General features: G+C 45.2%; 1 protein-coding gene across 3 annotated transcripts in view; it reads left to right on the forward strand.

The window, feature by feature from the left end:
- The window catches only part of WIPF1 (WAS/WASL interacting protein family member 1), an 81018-nt gene that overhangs the window by 21444 nt on the left and 39344 nt on the right, over window positions 1-20230 (forward strand). The window contains exon 1 of one of the 3 annotated variants that reach the window (XM_044302576.1): window positions 8975-9009. The exons of 1 other annotated variant lie outside the window; for it this stretch is intronic. The gene's annotated coding sequence lies outside the window, so the exon portion shown is untranslated. Of the gene's footprint in view, window positions 1-8974; window positions 9010-20230 lie in introns of those variants that run through there. One more of the 3 variants, XM_044302578.1, reaches the window with a different exon arrangement.

The raw sequence follows: 20230 nt of genomic DNA on the forward strand, positions 1-20230 counted from the left end.
CTCCATGTGCCAAAAGTGTGCTAAAACTTTGGTGCATTTTTGGAGCAAAACTATGTGGTGTAAAAAAAACAAAAAACGACATGGCTCATGGACACAATTTTTGGCACTCGTATGAATGTGTCCACAATTTTGCGGAACGGGTGCGGACACATTCATTTCAATGGGGCTGCAAAAGATGCGTAGAGCACACCGTGTGCTGTCCGCATTCATGGTTCTGTTCCGCGGCCCCTCAAAAAATATAGAGCATGTCCTATTCTTGTCTGCAATCAGTGGCGTAGCGTGGGTTTCCAGCACCCTGTGACCAGTCATACGTAACACCACAGATAACACGGTGATAACTCTCTGAGTACAGATAATGTAGTAGATGGGTGTGAGCCCCCAGAATTCAGAACACGCACAGTGTGACCTGAAGTCTGGGGCCAGGATGCGGCAGTGTGGGCCATATTCTATATCCACCCTCCCATCACTACAGAACATACAGGGTAATACAGCGCCCCATACCTCTTACATCCAGTGATTTCTCCTTTGATGTAGATGTTCTCTTTCCTCATCTTCTCCTTTCAGATTGTCAGACCACCATTTTTCAGCCATAGGACAAATCATCCTATCACCTCCAATACTCTGCCGTGCTCCCCAATATTATACTGCAGAAACAGATAAACCCCCTGATAATACTAGTACCATGCAGATAGTGCCCTTCAATAATTATTGGCACACAGTGCCCTAAAATAGCTGCGCCCAGCAAATAGTGCCCCTGACACTAATAGTGTAAACATAACGTCCCCAAAAATAATTGTGGTAAGCTGATACTGTGCCAAGGTGCCCCCACAGTAATAGTGCTCCCAAAAGTCCCACCAATAGTAATAATTCTCTGCTAGAGCACACATGGTAGTAATAGTGCTCCTACAGTGCCCCCAACAAGTCCCCACTGTGCCCCAGAATAATGCTCCCATAGTGCCCATACTAGTAAACCTGTTCCCTATAGACCCCCAGTAGTAATAAAGCCCACCATAATGCCCCCCAGTAGAAATAATTCTCCTTATAATGTGACAGTACAAAAAATGCCCCCTTATAATGTGTGCCAGTGCAGAAAATGCCCCCCTTTTAATGCCCCTGAGCTAATGTCCCCATAATGCCCCCATAATGTGCCAGTATAAAATACCCCTATATAGTGCCCCCAGTAAATGCCCCAATAGTGCTCCTCTCCCCCGTCCTCCTAGTGCTCCATAATGTACCAGTATAAAATGCCCCACATATAGTGCCCCAGTAGATGCCCTCAGTGTCCCCCATAATTTGCAAGTATAAAATACCCCTTCTTAGTGTCCCCGTAGATGACCCCATAGTACTCACCATAATGTGTCCCAGTATAAAATGCCCCTATACAGATCCCCCCCATATAAAATACCCCTTCTTTGTGGCCTCAGTAGATGCCCCCATAGTGACCCCAATAATGTGCCAGTAAGAAGTGCCCCCATAGATGCCCCAGTGCCCCCCAATAATGTGCCAGTAAGAAGTGCCCCCATAGATGCCCCAGTGCACCCCAATAATATGTGCCCCCATAGATGCCCCACAATCATGTGCCAGTAAGAAGTGCCCCCATAGATGGCCCCCCAATCATGTGCCAGTAAGAAGTGCCCCCCAATCATGTGCCAGTAACAAGTGCCCCCCCCCCCCCCCCCCCATTATGTGCCAGTAGCATGTAATTGTACCATATAAAAAATAAACACTTATACTTACTTCCATCAGGCTGGCAGCAATGCGATGCAGGCCTCTTCTGGACTGTGTCCCGCTCTGTATGGCTCAGGAGGCGCGATGCCGTCATCGTGCCGCCTGCACCAGCCTCTGATAGGCTGCAGGCACTAGGCCTGCAGCCTATAAGAGGAACAGGGAAGGGAGACGCCTCTCCCCTGCCCCGCAGCACATCCATCTGAATCGCTGTCCTGAAGACGGCGATACAGATGACTATGGAGATGAGCGCTTCCACAAAGGAAGCGCTCATCTCCCTGTGCCCTGCCGCCGTCCCCCACTTGTCAGCAGGGCCGCTCCGCCTGGGGCGATCGCCTCACTTTGCCTTATTGACGGTGCGGCCCTGTTGGCGCCACCTAATATTTTGCTCCCGGGGCAACGCCCCCCTACGCTACGCCACTGTCTGCAATTGCAGACAAGAATAGTCATTTTCTATAAATAGTGGTGGCCATGTGCGGTCCGCAAATTGCGGAACGAACACAGTCCGCAAAACACTATAGTCGTGTGAATGTAGCCTAAGGCTACTTTCACATTAGCGTTCTTAATTCCGCTATTAAGATCTGTCATAGGATCTCAATAGCGGAAGAAAACGCTTCAGTTTTGTCCCCATTCATTGTCAATGGGGACAAAACTGAACGAAACAGAATGTACCAAAATGCATTCTGTTCCATTTGGTTGCGCTCCCATCGCGGACAGAATAACGGTTCAAGCAGCGTTTTTCTGTCCGCGATGTGGTGTGGAGCAAGACAGATCCGTCCTGGCACACAACGTGGGACGATTCTGTTTTCAACGGGGACAGATCCGTTTTCTTTGACACAATAGAAAATGGATCCGTCTCTATTGACTTTCAATGGAGTTCATGACGGTTCCGTCTTGGCTATATAAGACATAATACAACCGGATCCGTTCATGACTGATGCATGCGGTTGTATTATTGTAACAGAAGCGTTTTTTTAGATCCATGACGGATCCGCAAAAAACGCTAATGTAAAAGTAGCCTAAGGGCTCATGCACCAACATGGAACCTATTACAGCTCCCTACAAATTGGAGCCGTAATATGACAAACTCCTAACGTGCAAATTGCGGATCCGCAAAACATGGACATCAGCAATGTGCGTTCCGCATTTTACGGACTGCACATCGCCGGCACTCTCATAGAAAATGCCTTTTCTTGTCCGCAATTGTGGACAAGAATAGGATAGGACATGTTCTATTTTTTGGCGGAACGGAAGTGCGGATGCGGACAGCACATTCCGGCCCCATTGAAAATTAATGGGTCTGCACCGGTTCCGCAAAATTGCAGAACAGATACGGACCCATTTTGCGGACGTGTGAATGGACCCTTATTGTTTTTTAGTTTTTTTTGCCGGACTGAATAACGTAGTATACCACGCTTTTTGTGTCCTCAAAAAAAAAAAGTATAGCGACAATACGCTTCCATCCGTTATACGTATCTATTTTATTTTTCAGATAATGCCTTCAACTCTTCAAATCTTTATTTTAAAAAAAATAAAGGTTTCCCAAAAACGTATACGCTTTTTGTTAAAAAACAACAAACACAGACGTATTGAAACGTATGCACATCCGTCAACCGTATACTTAAAAAAAAAAAAGAATAGATAACCACAAAACTGCATATGTCTGTGTTCGTTTTTTTACTGCATGTCTAAAGGTATCTGCTTGACGTACAGAAGAAACGAGATGTGAACAACCCCTTAGATGTAAACCCAGCCAATGGCTAGGACAACGTTTCACTGCGCTAGAAAAGTGCAGCATTACTTTATCTCATGTTGGCCTCACTCAGCTCTTTTTTGGCGGGGGTAGGGTCGGCCCATTATAGTCAGTAAGTAGCCGTGTGGCTTCCATATAAACTGGGCCAACAGGAGATGCACTGGTATGACAATTTCCTATCATTGCTGCCAGTTCATTCCAGCATTCGGACCGCGGATCGGACATTGATGGCTTATCCTATGTCACCAATGTTTGTGCCAACTCATTTAACCCCTGCACTTTTATAGATCAGACCTACTGAGGACATACGGAGGGGATGCCCACACCGACCAGTCATTCATGTCACAGCTCCTATTTTCCATCCTGCTCAGATTGATGGATTTTATTGTTCGGTCCCCAACGGCGCATTCTGTCGGTGTCGAACTACAACTCCCAGTCATTTCCCAGTCCTTAGTCACAGGTTTTCCCGCCTGCAGTGTGTAATAATGCAGCCATTCTCCTTTCTTATTCCCTGGAACAATTGATCACTTCTTACTGTTTCTGCTGATTTGCAGTCTTTCCCACAACCCTGTTTCCTTCCTCGTATAAGCGTATTAATGCCATGTTTTCCCCAGAGGCTGCTCAGAACTTGACCTCCTCACATGATGTCTGTTTTTGCAATGATTCCTTCCTCTCACTGAATTGCGGGTTTATAAAGTTTACGTTTACGCCGATGAAGTCGCAGATTATCTTAGGTCTACCTCCTGACGACAGGCCTGGAGGTGTCTATATGAGTCCTTGAGCTACAGAGGCAGACAGCTTCAACGTGGGTCACATAATGGGCGAGATGCAATCAGATTCCACCTTTCATTTTTCAGAGCTCCTTCGGAAAATGAAAGGATCAATCTGATTGATTGCCATGGGCAACTAAACCAGTTTCCCTTTGTGCCAGTTTTAATAAGTCTCCCCCATTGTGTTTGGATAGTATGTGGCATAACTGAACACAATGGCCCAGATTTACTGAAGTGTTTGCACCTAGAATCTGTCTACAATGTGGAGAAAATTGGAGCAATTTGGCGCAACAAGGTTTTCTACAATTTCTTCATTTGTTTGAAAAGGGAAGCATACTTACCAACATTTCAGTGGGTAAAATCGGGGACGCTAAATCCCGTCCCTGGGAACGCCCCACCCACCTAGGAAGACACACTTATGGTTTGAGTTAGCCCTGCCCATTTTTGGCCCAGGACAACACAAAATTGCGCCACCGTTCTGGAGTAAAATTGTGTCTCAGAGTAAGCCAACCAAGAGTTGGTAGAGTCAGAGAAAAGGGTTTGTCCCTGCACCAGATTAATCATCCAGCCCGAGCCCCTGTGATAAATTTGGGGCAGGTCTAGACAGCCGGTCTACGTTTAACACCTCAGTAAATAAAGTTTTATCACTAAGATATGGCATCACTATCGGCCCGCCGATCCCTAGAGTGAATGGGACGTCACTATGTTTGGTCTGTGAAAACCGCAGACCAAACATGGATGGCCTCTGTGTTGTGTTTGTGTTTTTCATGGACCCATAGGCTATTATAAAGCATGAGGGATCCATAATCACGGACTAAATAAGGCGTGCTTTTGTGGTGTCCGTGGAGAACCACTTTAATAGATACATGATACATGATGTAAATATTTGGTGATGGAGATCACTGGGACGACACAACACACCTGATGCAGTGCACTGCTTGGGTGTCCTAGAGCTTACATAATATTGTCAGCCAGGGTCGGACCGGCCCACCAGAGCAATAGAGGAGACTCTGGTGGGCCCAGCCTCTGATACTATAATGGGTCCCAAAGATCTAAAGAGAAAAAAAACATTGGGCTGGCCTTAGAGCCAATGGGTCTATTTCTTTGATTCAAACCTAACTTTATAGATAATATAGGGATTGCGCCTATGGGAATAATGTCCTCTGGTGGGCCCCAGGAATCCCAGTCCAACACTGTCAGACCCAATCCCATTGAATAGTCCTGGACGCTATTATTGTTCTAGACTAATACTAGTCATAGGCTCTCCAGAATAATTGGCCACAATTTCCCAAGAAGCCAGCCGCTGCACCTCTAGAATATCGCACATTTACCTCCTTAATGCTCCAAGTGTGGAACCAGTTCACCTGAGTTTTCCTTTCCTTGTGCCCAACTGTACTGTCTGATGTCAGGATTACAGCAGAAGTGATGTATGACTGAATGTTAAGATGGGTACATAAGGGCAGGCCCGGCATTAGGGGGGGCAAACAGGGCAATTGCCTAGGGCCCCCATCCCTAAATGGGGCCCCCTGCTGAGCTGCCCAGACAGATGTGGAAGAGAGCTGGTCCCTGGTCTCCTGCCCACTATGTTGTAGTGAGGAGCTGGGTGCTGCATTCAACCTTAAATCGACAGATTCCCTTACCCCACGTTACTTCCAGGGGTGTGCGCCTCCGCTCAAGCGCAGTACCACAGCACGGCGCCTCCTTCACCCGGCCTCCTTTCTCTGTCCCTTACCGGAGGCCCTGCACTGTGAATGTAATGGCCTCCTCTAGCCTGCTCCCCTGGTTTACTGGTGAGTTCAGAATGTCACCCTCTAGTGACCTGACATATGTGCTGCCGGCCCCTCTCTCCTCTCTGTGCTCCAATAAATGACAAGGGCTGCTTGCTGGCAGACATAACCTGATAGGTACAGGGGGGGAGGCAGCCTGCAGAGAATATACAGGACCTCTCCTCTGTCTATCTACAAAAGAAAATTCTACGCTGTTTCCAAAAGTTGTTAAAAGGTCGTGTTCTTTAATCACCGATGCAACGTTTCAGTCCTTTTACCAGGACTTTTCTCAAGCATTATAAAAATACTGTGTGAGAAAAGTCCTGGTAGGAGGACTGAAACGTCGCATCGGTGATTAAAGACACGACCTTTGAACAACTTTTTGAAGCAGCGTGGAATTTTCTTTTCTAGTTACTTAAATGCTGGATCACTTCCACAGCCGCTGGCACAGCGCCATTCACATTGCTCTTGCTGTGCCGCTTGCGTTTTATTTTTTGGGGGATATCTAATATCTATCATCTATATCTCTATCTATATATCTATCTAGTATGTCTATCTATCTATCTATCCTCTATCTATCTATGTCATATCTATCATCTATATCTCTATCTATCTATCCTCTATCTATCTTATATCTATCATCTATCTATCTATCTAAAATTATGGAAGAAAGGCAGCATTTTGACTTCAGTGAAACAAGTGGATTCCTTTATTCCCCCAACCCTCCCTCCTGTTGGTAGTCTATAGATTGCTCAGCTCCAGTGTGTATCATTTGCGTTCCTTATTACTAAGCCATTGCATTTTTTTTTATTGAATCTTGGTATAAATCTGGCTTTTGCACACAAACCGGCCGTTTTGCTGTCCCCAATGCATGGGCACCATCTGTGTGGTTGCCGCAGACGGAAACAGACCCATTCAACTTGAAAGGGTCCGTGATCCGTCCACACCGCAACAAAAATATAACATGTTCTATTTTTTTGTGGTACGGAGAGAAACCCCACTGCAGCGCTCGATAGTTCTTCCGTGGGGTTCCGTGCCTCCGTTCCGCACCGCTTGGATTGCGGACCCATTCAAGTGATATGGTGAGCACACAGTCGGTGCCCGCATATTGCAGACAAGCAACGGCCGTCTGCATGAGCCCTTAGGCTGAGTTCACACTTCAGTTATTTCCATCAATTATTGTGAGCCAAAACCAGGTGCAGTTCAAAAACACGACGTAGCGGGTCCCTTGCAGGAGCGCTGAAGCCTCTTCTTCCGGCTGCTCATGGAGCCCGGTGACGTCACTAGCACTGATGGGCGGGCTTTAGCGCTGCTCTAGCCAGTAAAATGGCTAGGGCAGCGCTAAAGTCCTCCCATCAGAGCCAGTGACGTCACCAAACACACTGCCAGGCGGAAGCCTCAGCCCGGCAATGTGTTATTGTAAACAAAAGAGCCTTTGCCCTGCGCAATTTAGCGCAGCGCAAAGGAGAGCATCGGAGCATGAACTGCTCCGATTCTCAAGTCAGGGGGGCTGCCTGGGTGACAATGGAGGTTTGTCCGGGTTCAGCTCTGAACCCGGACAACCCCTTCAACTCTGAGTAGCCTTCACTACTGGTGTGGACTCAATAACTGATGGAAGTAACGGACCAAACAACTAAAGTGTGAACTGAGCCTTACCTGCTTCCTGACACTGGCTCTCAGCTCCGGTGCTCTCCGACCTCTGCTCAAGACCCTGGATGTCATCATCCATTTTGACGCTGCCTGTAACCAATCGTTGGCCACGGCGGGGACTTCTCCGCTTGCGTTGTGAATAAATGTGTCTGTTGATACAGTACTTCATAATAAGTCCAGTACAATCAGTAGAAGGAACAAGGAGAATATGGGATAGGCAGTTGCATTGTAAAGTAATGGTCTGCTGCTGCACGCTTCCCTCTGGTACCAGTAAGTCCAGAACAATCAGTAGAAGGAACAAGGAGAATATGGGATAGGCGGTTGCACTGGAAAGTAATGGTCTGCTGCTGCACGCTTCCCTCTGGTACCAGTAAGTCCAGAACAATCAGTAGAATGAACAAGGAGAATATGGGATAGGTGGTTGCACTGGAAAGTAATGGTCTGCTGCTGCACGCTTCCCTCCGGTACCAGTAAGTCCAGAACAATCAGTAGAAGGAACAAGGAGAATATGGGATAGGCGGTTGCACTGGAAAGTAATGGTCTGCTGCTGCACGCTTCCCTCTGGTACCAGTAAGTCCAGAACAATCAGTAGAATGAACAAGGAGAATATGGGATAGGTGGTTGCACTGGAAAGTAATGGTCTGCTGCTGCACGCTTCCCTCTGGTACCAGTAAGTCCAGAACAATCAGTAGAAGGAACAAGGAGAATATGGGATAGGCGGTTGCACTGGAAAGTAATGGTCTGCTGCTGCACGCTTCCCTCCGGTACCAGTACCTCTGGAACAATCAGTAGAAGGAGCAAGGAGAATATGGTGGTTGCACTGGAATATGATGGTTCATAGGTGGTTGCACTGGAAAGCAATCCTCCAGATGACAGATGTACAAGAAGAACGCTTTATTTGGTAAATGGACAACGCGTTTCAGGATCAAATGTATCCCTTTGTCAGGTCAGACACAACAGATGAATGGCAGTCTCTGAATGATAGCCGCTCTTATGGAGAGGAAACTCCTTCCCCTAATAAGCCATCGGCCTGGTTTGTCTTCATGAAACACATTTCAGTATCATTACTCTTAGAGATATGCATAAAGATATGTTTTATTAGAAATTCTGAATAAATCGAATTTTAATGAGGTTTTCATAGGAAGCGGGTAAAACTCACGTCTGCGTTATTCAATGGCAAACGAAGCGACAGGGTAACGTAGTCAGATTACAGAAACAGACGTAAAAATAAGGTGCAGAGAAGAGGAAGTTTGTCGTCATGTGCAGTTTTAACAGGAAATGAACTACTTACATGATTTTAGAGGAACTTACATCTGGGCTTTCACAGACTCACACCGTAACTCAGGTCAGTGGGGATTTTCATATAAACAGTTTTTTTATAGAGAATATAAATCACCTTTTATGTGCTGTAAGGGAAGACGTTCTGTAACTGGTAATGTAATTTCTGGTTGTAAGTGATTTACTTCTTGTAAAGTCGCGGAAGACGCGCTACTACCTCGAAACTAAGTTGTACCATAAGATGGCTGATGCTTTCTTAGACACAGGAAGGGCAGGGTGTCCAAGCCTTGGTGCCGCTTATTACTGATGCTGTATGTATATTATGTACTGTATGTATATTTTATCTTCTGGCTTTACATGAAATTCTCCTTTAAATCTTGACATAAGCAGAATGCTGTTTTGACCTCAAGTTCCCCGCTATTGTTCTTTCCCACATCCAGCTTGACTACCATTTAAGAAGGGAACAGGTTCAGTAATAGATTTAGACTATGACGTTGCTCATAATGCTCTTCTCTAAAGGGACCTTCCATTGAAATCTAAATTGTCTATTGTAAATTCTTTTATGAAATCGTGATAATTGGTTTCTTCTTGCTTTTGGCATGACTAGATATGTGCTGAAATTTTCCTGGGCCGTTGCATGGTAACAGTCTATGCGTTAGGTGGGTGACAACAGCTGTCCTCCATTATCCAGGGAGATCTGCCACTGAGAGTTTCTCTGGATGCCTTCCCAGCAGAGGAACTCGCCTCCTTCGTACACCCATACCCTTTATGTGGACTGACTGAACCAGACAGTGTACTCATACCAGACAGAACACCCCTGCACGTTTACATGGACCGGACCAGTCTACTCATACCAGACAGAACACCCCTGCACGTCTACATGGACCGGACCAGTCTACTCATACCAGACAGAACACCCCTGCACGTCTACATGGACCGGACCAGTCTACTAATAACAGACAGAACACCTCCGTACTTCTGCATGGACCGGACCAGTCTACTAATAACAGACAGAACACCCCTGTACCTCTACATGGACTGGACCAGTCTACTAATAACAGACAGAACACCTCCGTACCTCTACATGGACTGGACCAGACAGTCTACTAATAACAGATCGAACACCCCGTATCTCTACATGGAGTGGACCAGACAGTCTATTCATAACAGACAGGACATCCCTGTATCTCTAAATGGACTGAACCAGACAGCCTACTAATAACAGAACACCACTGTACCTCTACATGGACTGGACCAGACAGTGTACTAATAACAGAAAGAACACCCCTGTACCTCTACATGGACTGGACCAGACAGTCTACTAATAACAGAAAGAACACCCCGTACCTCTACATGGACTGGACCAAACAGCCTACTAATAACAGAACACCCCTGTACCTCTACATGGACTTGACCAGACAGCCTACTAATAACAGAACACCCCTGTAACTCTACATGGAGTAGTCCAGACAGCCTTCTAATAACATACAGAACACTCCCGTACCTCTACATGGACTGGACCAGACAGCCTACTAATAACAGAACACCCCTGTAACTCTACATGGACTGGACCAGACAGTGTAGTGATAAGCCAGGACATTTAAAGGGGTTTTCTGATATTTTTTAACTGATGAGGTGATCAGTATCTGATCGGTGGTGGTCCGACACCTGGGACCCATAAATCAAGCTAAGCTGCAATACCAAACATAACCCTTGGACAAGTGTGGTGCTGTGTCTGGAAGAAAACATGTTTTTCTAATATCATACAGTAATTGTAATAAGTTGTAGAATATCATAAAGAATATCATGCCCTGTGTTACAGCGCAGCACACTGTACGGTATATATGGAGTCAGCATGAAGCGGAAGAGCTCAGGCTCTGCATAGTGGCACTGATCTGATCTGGTTACAGAACATGAAGTACATTGGTGGTAATATAGTCACCCTCTAATTACAGTGGAGATATTTTTGTGGCATTCTCCATATATAATTCACGAGGCTGTAGTAGTCTAACTCCATAATAACAACTCGGTCAATTAATCTATAATTCTAAATATATCTTGGACACATCCAAAGATGGGTCCAAAATTAGCATCTGATGCTCTGCCTGATTAATCCAGCGTCTTATCTTCGGCACGTGTACTATCAGTTAAAGGGGTTATCCCATGATTAATGTAAAAAATGAAAATCAGACATTATATTGTACATGACAATGACTTTCTAACAAAGCTAGAACCAGCTCTGTACCTCACAAGGGTCCAGAGATCTCCTCATTCATTGCTCTGCTAGATTTATATCAAGCTGGCAGCTGAGGGGGCGTGTCTTTTCTGCTGCAGCTCAGGGGGCGTGTCCTGCTCCCTCCCTATTATAGCTCAGGAGGCGTGTCTATTCTGCTGCAGCTCTCTTCCTATCACAGCTCAGGAGGCAGTTGAAGGATGAAACTGAGCATGTGCGGCCTTCTCAGTAAGCAGGTCAAAGAAATAAGAAAAGAAAAAAACAGCAGGTGGCGCTATACAGATACATTTTATTGAATATCTCAGTGGCTATGCTAAATTTTGAATTAAATGCAAATACTACAGGATTCAAATCTAGGTGCTGGTTTGAAAACTGTAGAATATTTTTCGTGGGACAACCCCTTTAAGGCCTCATGCACACGACCGTTTTTTTTTTAAGGTCCGCAAAAATGGGGTCCGTAGGTCCGTGATCCGTGACCGTTTTTTCGTCCGTGGGTCTTCCTTGATTTTTGGAGGATCCACGGACATGAAAAATTAAAAAAAAAAAAAAAAAAGTTTGACATTGAAATGATAGGAAAAAAGGGACACGGATCACGGACACGGATCACGGACGCGGATGACAATCTTGTGTGCATCCGTGATTTTTCACGGACCCATTGACTTGAATGGACAGGTCCTATTTTTTTCACGGCCAGGAAACACGGATCACGGATGCGGCTGCCAAACGGATGCACACAACGGTCGTGTGCATGAGGCCTTACTCTCTCTACTCTGACAGCTGCTGTCCTCACTGCCTCTCTCATATATATATATATATATATATATATACTGTATATATATACAAAACTCTGGGTACATTTTTAGAATTAGCACAATAGATATGTTAGCATCATATAATGAACCAGGGCCATCAATTCCTTCACTCCGGTGCTCTGTACATTATAGGTTTTTCTCACCAGAGCCAGTGAGCAACTACTGCTGGGCTGTACAGCAGAGGTTGTCCAAATGTCATTGCGTCTCTGAAATCAGTCTGCTCCCTATAGAGTCTGCGCTCTGCCCGTCCCCTAAATGCACTCTACGCACTCTAATACAGACCGCTCTCATATGATTTTATGAGTGCAGGACAATAGCCCCGCGGGTGGCCCGATGCGCACAGCATCATAGTAACCTATGATGCTGTGCGCACGATGTATGCCGCTCCGGGACATATGGCCCGCTCACGGAGCTTATGTCTCGGAGGGCATACGGTCGTGTGCATGAGCCCTTATGCTCCAAATTCAGAAGGTGGCTGCCGAAATGGAGACGAGAGCAATCCGTATGCACTGAACAATGAGCAGACGGCAGAAGTCCAATATGGTCCTTCAGCCGCATCAGAGACCTATACAACCTACATATGTAATACGCCTGCGGACGCTTTCAGACAGTCAGTGTTTGATTCGTGATTTCTAGCAGTGATCATGAGCCCGAAACCAGGTTTGGATCCTCCAAGGAGATACGATATAATGGAAAGATTTGCAACCGTCCTGTGGTTTTGACCCACAACTGGTTTTTGGCTCACAATCACTGATGCAAGTCACTGATCAAACACTGACCAATCACTGACTGCGTAAAAGCGGTCTAAGGCCTCTTGCACACGAAGGTTGTTTTTTTCTGTTTACGTACCATTTTTTGTGTTCCGTATACAGAACCATTCATTTCAATGGATCCGCAAAAAACGGAATATACTCCGTATGCATTCAGTTTCCGTATTTCAGTTTTTTCGTTCCGTTCAAAGATAGAACATGTCCTATTATTGTCCGCTTAACAGACAAGGATAGGACTGTTCTATCAGGGGCCAGATGTTCCTTTCGGCAAAAAACAGAATGCACAAGGATGTCATCCGTATTTTTTGCGGATCCGTTTTTTTGCGGACCACAAAACACTGAAACAGCCATACGGTCGTGTGCAATAGGCCTAAGAGTCCATGTAGCTTTGTGTGCAGTCCTGGGAATTTTCAGGTAAGCTATTAGAGGGTCTGCATTTTTCCCTATCAGTAGTGTTCCATAACCAGGGTGACATTTCGGCTCTGATAGGACAGCTGTCCTGCGAGGAAGACGACGGAAACAAGGAAATGTTGCAATTTTTTGCGGTGGCAATTACAAGTAGATGTTTATTTCTGTTGACACTGCCAGTCATCTTCCACACTGCATCACTATGTGTCTGCAATATGGTGCCATATGGTGTGCTGCCATATGGTGCCAATCATCAATACGTGGCACCAACAATAGGCAGATTACCTTAGTCCTTTCTGCACATGAGGCTGCTAACATTCATGTTGCCATCATCCATAAAAACATTGCAACGAGGACGTCCAAATCTCTGCTTCACTGTTTACTTCAATCACAATGAATATAACATATCCCGCAAGTATAAAAATGTCCATGGAAAATAGTCCAAAACCTTCAATAGTGGTAATCCACGAGGAGATGCGGTGGAGAAGAATCCAGTATGATCACACGCAAATGTGATGTTTCAGGGTAACACCACCTTTCTTGAGCCACCAGGATAATCTCCTCTTAAAGCAAGGCAGCTTAAGGCTAGGTTCACACCTGAGCGTTTTACAGCGTGTTCCTACGCGCTGTAAAACGCTTAACAGGCAAAAACCAATGTTTACCTATGAGCATGGCTCTCACCTGAGCATTTTACAGCGCGTACGAACGTGCTGTAAAACGCCCTACGCCCCAAGAAGTACAGGAGCCTCAAAATACGCCTCAAAAACGCCTGTAAAAAGCGCTTATCGAATACGCTCAGGTGTGAACCCAGCCTTAGGGCTCATGCACACGAATGTTTTTTTCTTTCCGTGTTCGTTCCGGTTTTTTTTTTGCGGACAGTATGCAGAACCATTAATTTCAAGGTTCCGCAATATACATAGACTGGATCCATATGACACTGACATGACAGTGGCTTACTAGGAGGAAAAGCACAGAAGAACTTTTTTTATGCTTTCTGGCCAAAATAAGCAAAAAACGCGCATTATGATGGCAGGTTAATAGTTTCATTAGATTAGGGCTCATGCACACGAACGTATTTTCTTTCCGCGCAAAAAAATAGAACATGTCCTATTATTGTCCGCGTTACGGACAAGGATAGTACTGTTCCGTTCCTCAAAATACGAAACGCACACGGACTTCATCCGTATTTTTTGCGGATAATTTTTTTGCGGACCACAAAATACATACGGTCATGTGCATTAGCCCCTACTGAGATAATACCTCCTTTTAAACAGCAATCATTAGACTTAACGATTGAGTAAGTGATCTGCCTAGTATTTTGTCAGAAGTTACGTGTTTTTCTGCCACAAAAATTGCACATTTGTGTAGCAGAAGTAAAAATAGGAAGTGTCTCTGCAGTCTGGATAAGTCGTGAGATAATGTTTTTAAGAGGGGGTTGTCTCATGTCAGCAAATGGAGACAAATAGAGATGGCCTTGCAGTTTGCCCGGCGGTCGTTTCGTGGCAAACTTTGCTCGTTCGCGGTTCGCCAAACAAGCGAACATATGGCGATGTCTGCCGGCACCATATTCTTTTGCATTGTGCCAAACTTTGACCCATGACACATCCATCAGGTGGGACAGGACAGCCAATTAAGACGTTTCAGCACATGGACACCCCCCCTACCCTATAAATAAACCCGATCTGGCAGCCATTTTACATTCAGTCTTTTGCCAGTGTAGGGAGAGGTTGCTGTGTGGAGCAGGAACAGACTGTTAGGGACACCAAACGCTAGCTAATAGGGCCACCAAAGTCCTTTTAAGGACTGGTATAGGTGTGTTATCAATAGGTGTGACATACTGAGGGGTGTGATATACCTATAATATACCTTCTAACATAGACAGTATATTATAGTGCATTTGTATTGTGCAGTATTTGTGTGCGGTTCTGCTGTGATACTGCAGCTAGATAGAGGGGCAAACACTATTGGAATAACTAATTGCAACTGGTGTGATATACAGTACCTGTTGCCCCCCAAAAAACGGATTAAGGGGTGCAATATACCTGCTTCCACAAAATACTGATTGAGGCCTGCGATACACCAGCTTCCACCAAATATTGATTAAGGGGTTTGATATACCAGCTTCCAGCAAATACTAATTAAGGGGTTCTATATACCTGCTTCCACAAAATACTGATAGAGGGGATTGATATACCTGCTTCCACCAAATATTGATTGAGGCCTGTGATACACCAACTTCCACCAAATATTAAGGGGTTTGATATACCAGCTCCAGCAAATACTCATTAAGGGGTTCTATATACCTGTTTCCACAAAATACTGATAGAGGGGATTGATATATCGGCTTCCACCAAATATTGATTGAGGCCTGCGATACACCAGCTTCCACCAAATATTGATTATGGGGTTTGATATACCAACTTCTAGCAAATACTCAATAAGGGGTTCTATATACCTGTTTCCACAAAATACTGATAGAGGGGATTGAAATACCGACTTCCACCAAATATTGATTAATGCCTTAGATACAGCGGCTACCACCAAATATTAAGGGGTTTGATATACCAGCTTCCAGCAAATAATGATTGAGGCCTGCGATACACCAGCTTCCACCAAATACTGATTAAGGGGTTTGATATCCCAGCTTCCAGCAAATACTCATTAAGGGGCTCTATATACCTGTTTCCACAAAATACTGATAGAGGGGATTGATATACCGGCTTCGACCAAATATTGAGTGAGGCCTGCAATAAACCTGCTTCCACAAATACTGCTCTTCTATAGGGACTTTGTCACATGGTCATTTAAAAAATGACAGGCAGAGGAAGTGGCAGGCCATTTCGCAGGGGTGGTAAGGGTTGGGCAGGTGCACGAGGCCGGAGCCTAAGTGGGAAATTGGAGAAGGTGCGTGCGATTACATCAAAGGACGCACCAGAGTCTGTTAAGTGGTTCACTCAGCCTTCCGCTTCTGCACCCTCCTCATCCTCTGTATCTGCACCCTCCTCACTCTCTGCTGTGTGCACCCCCAAAGACACCACCTCCATAGCCCCTCCACTCGAGTCTGAGGAATTATTTTCCCTTCCATTCCCAGACTTTACCGATGCGCAGCCATTCTTGGCATCGGATCAGGAAGAGGAGGTAGCAACGGCTGCCACCCAGCGGTCTGACGACAGTACCCAGATCAGCCCAAGGACGGAGGTTCCCGCTATTGCTGCCTACTCCGAGATCTCTAATGTCAGTGGTGGTGAAGGTGACGATGATGACGTGTGGATGGATGTCACGTGGGTGCCCACAAGAGAGGAGGGGAGTTCAGAGGGAGAGACAGAGCAGAAGATGGGGGGTAGAAGGAGGAGAAGCAGGCAGAACTCGCAGTGCACAGGAGGAAAAAATTAGACTGCAAATGTATCTGGAGCGAGCCATCCACCATGCACGGTCACATCTGGTGCTCCCAGGATGCCGGCACATGGCTCCGCATGTGCCGGCAATAGTGCTGACAATAGTGTTGCCATCTGCAGCCTGTGCTGTCACTACATAAGTCAAGGTAAGCCCAACACTCACCTAGGGACGACCGCCTTAAAAGGCACCTGGCCTCCCATCACCGAGTCCAGTGGGAGCAACACCATGAGAACCCACAAAGCCACACTCCCGGCGCTCCACGTCCTGCCTCTTCACCTTCTTCTCCCATTTGTGCTCCACCTTCCACTGTGCCGTTATTGTTTTCATCTGACAAAAGGCAGGCTTCTGTGGCCCAAATGTTCTAACGTAAAAAGTTAATGACGCCGGATAACCCTCTTGCCCAACGGCTGACCACTGGCTTGTCGGAACTGCTAGCCCACCAAACTACTGCCATATAAACTGCTGGACTCGGAGGCCTTTAAAAAATTTGTGGCCTTTGGCACACTGCAATGAAAGGTCCATGGAAGGAAATATTTCTCCCAGAAGGGCATCCCATAGCTATATGGCCACGTTCAGCGGCAAGTGAATGTATCTCTGGCACACAGTGTCGGTGCCAAGATACATCTGACTACAGACACGTGCTCTAGCAAACACGGGCAGGAAAGGTACTTAACTTTTACTGCCCACTGGGTGAACCTTCTGACGGCTGTCAAGCATGCAACCCGTGGCACCCGTGTGGATTTGGTGTTACTGCCACGGATTGCATGCAGGCCTGCCTCTCCATCCTCCGTCTCCTCCTCGGCTGACTCCTCCTTTTTCACTGCTACCGCCTCTTCCGCTGCACCCCCCAAGCTCCCAGAACCTATTTGATGTGCCAAGTGAGACGTTGCCATGCTGTGCTGCGGCTGTTGTGTCTGTAACCCAAGAGCCACACCGGTCCTGCACTGCTTTCAGCTCTGCGGTCACAGGCCGATCAGTGGCTAACCCAGCTCAATTTGACAGTTGGTAATGTGGTGTGCGACAATGGTGCCAATCTGCTGAGCGCGCTGATACAGGGCAAAATGACACACGTGTTGTGAACTTAGTCGTGCAGTGATTCGCTGCCAAATACCCCGGGATCCAGGATGTCTTGTGGCAGGCCAGGAAAATATCTGGCCATTTAAGAAGATCTTACACGGCCATGGCTCGCCTTGCTGACGTTCAGCGGCGACACCACCTGCCCGTCAGACGTCTGATTTGTGACAGCCCGACGCGCTGGAACTCCACCTTTTATACAGTTGCAAGAAAAAGTATGTGAACCCTTTGGAATGATATGGATTTCTGCACAAATTGGTCATAAAATGTGATCTGATTTTCATCTAAGTCACAACAATAGACAATCACAGTCTGCTTAACCTAATAACACACAAATAATTAAATGTTACCATGTTTTTATTGAACACACCATGTAAACATTCAGAGTGCAGGTGGAAAAAGTATGTGAACCCTTGGATTTAATAACTGGTTGAACCTCCTTTGGCAGCAATAACTTCACCCAAACGTTTCCTGTAGTTGCAGATCAGACGTGCACAACGGTCAGGAGTAATTCTTGACCATTCCTCTTTACAGAACTGTTTCAGTTCAGCAATATTCTTGGGATGTCTGGTGTGAATCGCTTTCTTGAGGTCATGCCACAGCATCTCAATCAGGTTGAGGTCAGGACTCTGACTGGGCCACTCCAGAAGGCGTATTTTCTTCTGTTTAAGCCATTCTGTTGTTGATTTACTTCTATGCTTTGGGTCGTTGTCCTGTAGCAACACCCATCTTCTGTTGAGCTTCAGCTGGAGGACAGAGGGCCTTAAGTTCTCCTGCAAAATGTCTTGATAAACTTGGGAATTCATTTTTCCTTCGATGATAGCAATCCGTCCAGGCCCTGACGCAGCAAAGCAGCCCCAAACCATGATGCCCCCACCACCATACTTCACAGTTGGGATGAGGTTTTGATGTTGGTGTGCTGTGCCTCTTTTTCTCCACACATAGTGTTGTGTGTTTCTACCAAACAACTCAACGTTGGTTTCATCTGTCCACAGAATATTTTGCCAGTACTGCTGTGGAACATCCAGGTGCTCTTGTGCAAACTGTAAACGTGCAGCAATGTTTTTTTTGGACAGCAGTGGCTTCCTCTGTGGTATCCTCCCATGAATTCCATTCTTGCTTAGTGTTTTATGTATAGTAGATTCGATAACAGGGATGTTAGCATATGCCAGAGACTTTTGTAAGTCTTTAGCTGACACTCTAGGATTCTTCTTCACCTCAATGAGCAGTCTAGGGAGAATAGAAGCAGTGCTGATCTTTCTCCATTTATAGACAATTTGTCTTACCGTGGACTGATGAACAGCAAGGCTTTTGGAGATACTTTTATAACCCTTTCCAGCTTTATGCAAGTCAACAATTCTTAATCGTAGGTCTTCTGAGAGCTCTTTTGTGCGAGGCATCATTCACATCAGTAAACAATTATAGATAAAAAGACTGGGCACACCTAGGATATGAGGACAAATGCTTTAATTAGTAAATATTTTGATAAAACAAAATTGAATAAAATGCAATATAATAAAGTTAAATTACAATCGGGTAGATCAATTTAAGACATTCAATACCAATACTCTAAATTATAAAAATAACAGCAATATGCAAAGTGCATTAGTAACAGTGGAGGTGATAGCGGTTAAGGATAGTCTGTAGCTTCTGCAATAATATATCTACTTGAGAGAAAATAGATAGACTTTGTTACTTTGTGGCATACATAATGTTTGTGGATCCACCTGTGGAGAATAAGATAGTTTCTAGCCAGCGCTATTTGAAGAACATTGGATAATGGGATCATTGGACGTCCAGTCCTTGTACACAATTATTGATCATGATCAAGGTAAGGAAGCCGTGGGAAAACAATTAACAATAGAGGGCACACTAACAGACCAACAAATTGAATTTTTGATAGAAGGCATTGACCTTATTTTAACTCACAATTATTTTTATTTTAATGGAAATTTTTACATACAAATTCGAGGTACTGCCATGGGCACCAGGTTCGCCCCCAGTTATGCAAATTTATTTATGGCAGAATGGGAGGAGCAAAATGTGGCCCCCATACTGGGGACGAGCCTGGTGCTCTGGCAGAGATACATCGACGATGTATTTTTTATCTGGCGGTCAGGACGTGAGGAATTAGATATATTTTTAAAGTCTATTAATCAAAATAATCAAAACCTCAAATTTTCGGGTATAACTAGTAAAGAAAATATAGAATTTTTAGATTTAAATATTTATGTTGAAGAAAATAAACTTAAAACTTGTACATACATCAAGCCCTCAACACGCAATAGCTATATTCTTTTCAATAGCTGCCACTTGCCGAGTTGGCTTTCAAATATTCCTCAAGGCCAATTCCAACGTTTAAGACGCAACTGTACAACTATTGAAAAATTTGAATTGGAGGCTGATAATATGAAAACAGAATTTTTAACAAAAAAATACCCAGAAGAAATTTTAGATACAGCCCTAAACAAAGTGAAAAATATGGAAAGAACAGAAATTTTTAAAGAAAAACAGAAGACCACTAAAGAACAGGGAGAAAGCCTAATAAAACTAATATTACCATACAATGCAGACCACAAAAAAATAAGAAACATC

The sequence above is a fragment of the Bufo gargarizans genome, chromosome 8, assembly GCF_014858855.1.
Source record: "Bufo gargarizans isolate SCDJY-AF-19 chromosome 8, ASM1485885v1, whole genome shotgun sequence".
NCBI classification, from domain to species: domain Eukaryota; kingdom Metazoa; phylum Chordata; class Amphibia; order Anura; family Bufonidae; genus Bufo; species Bufo gargarizans.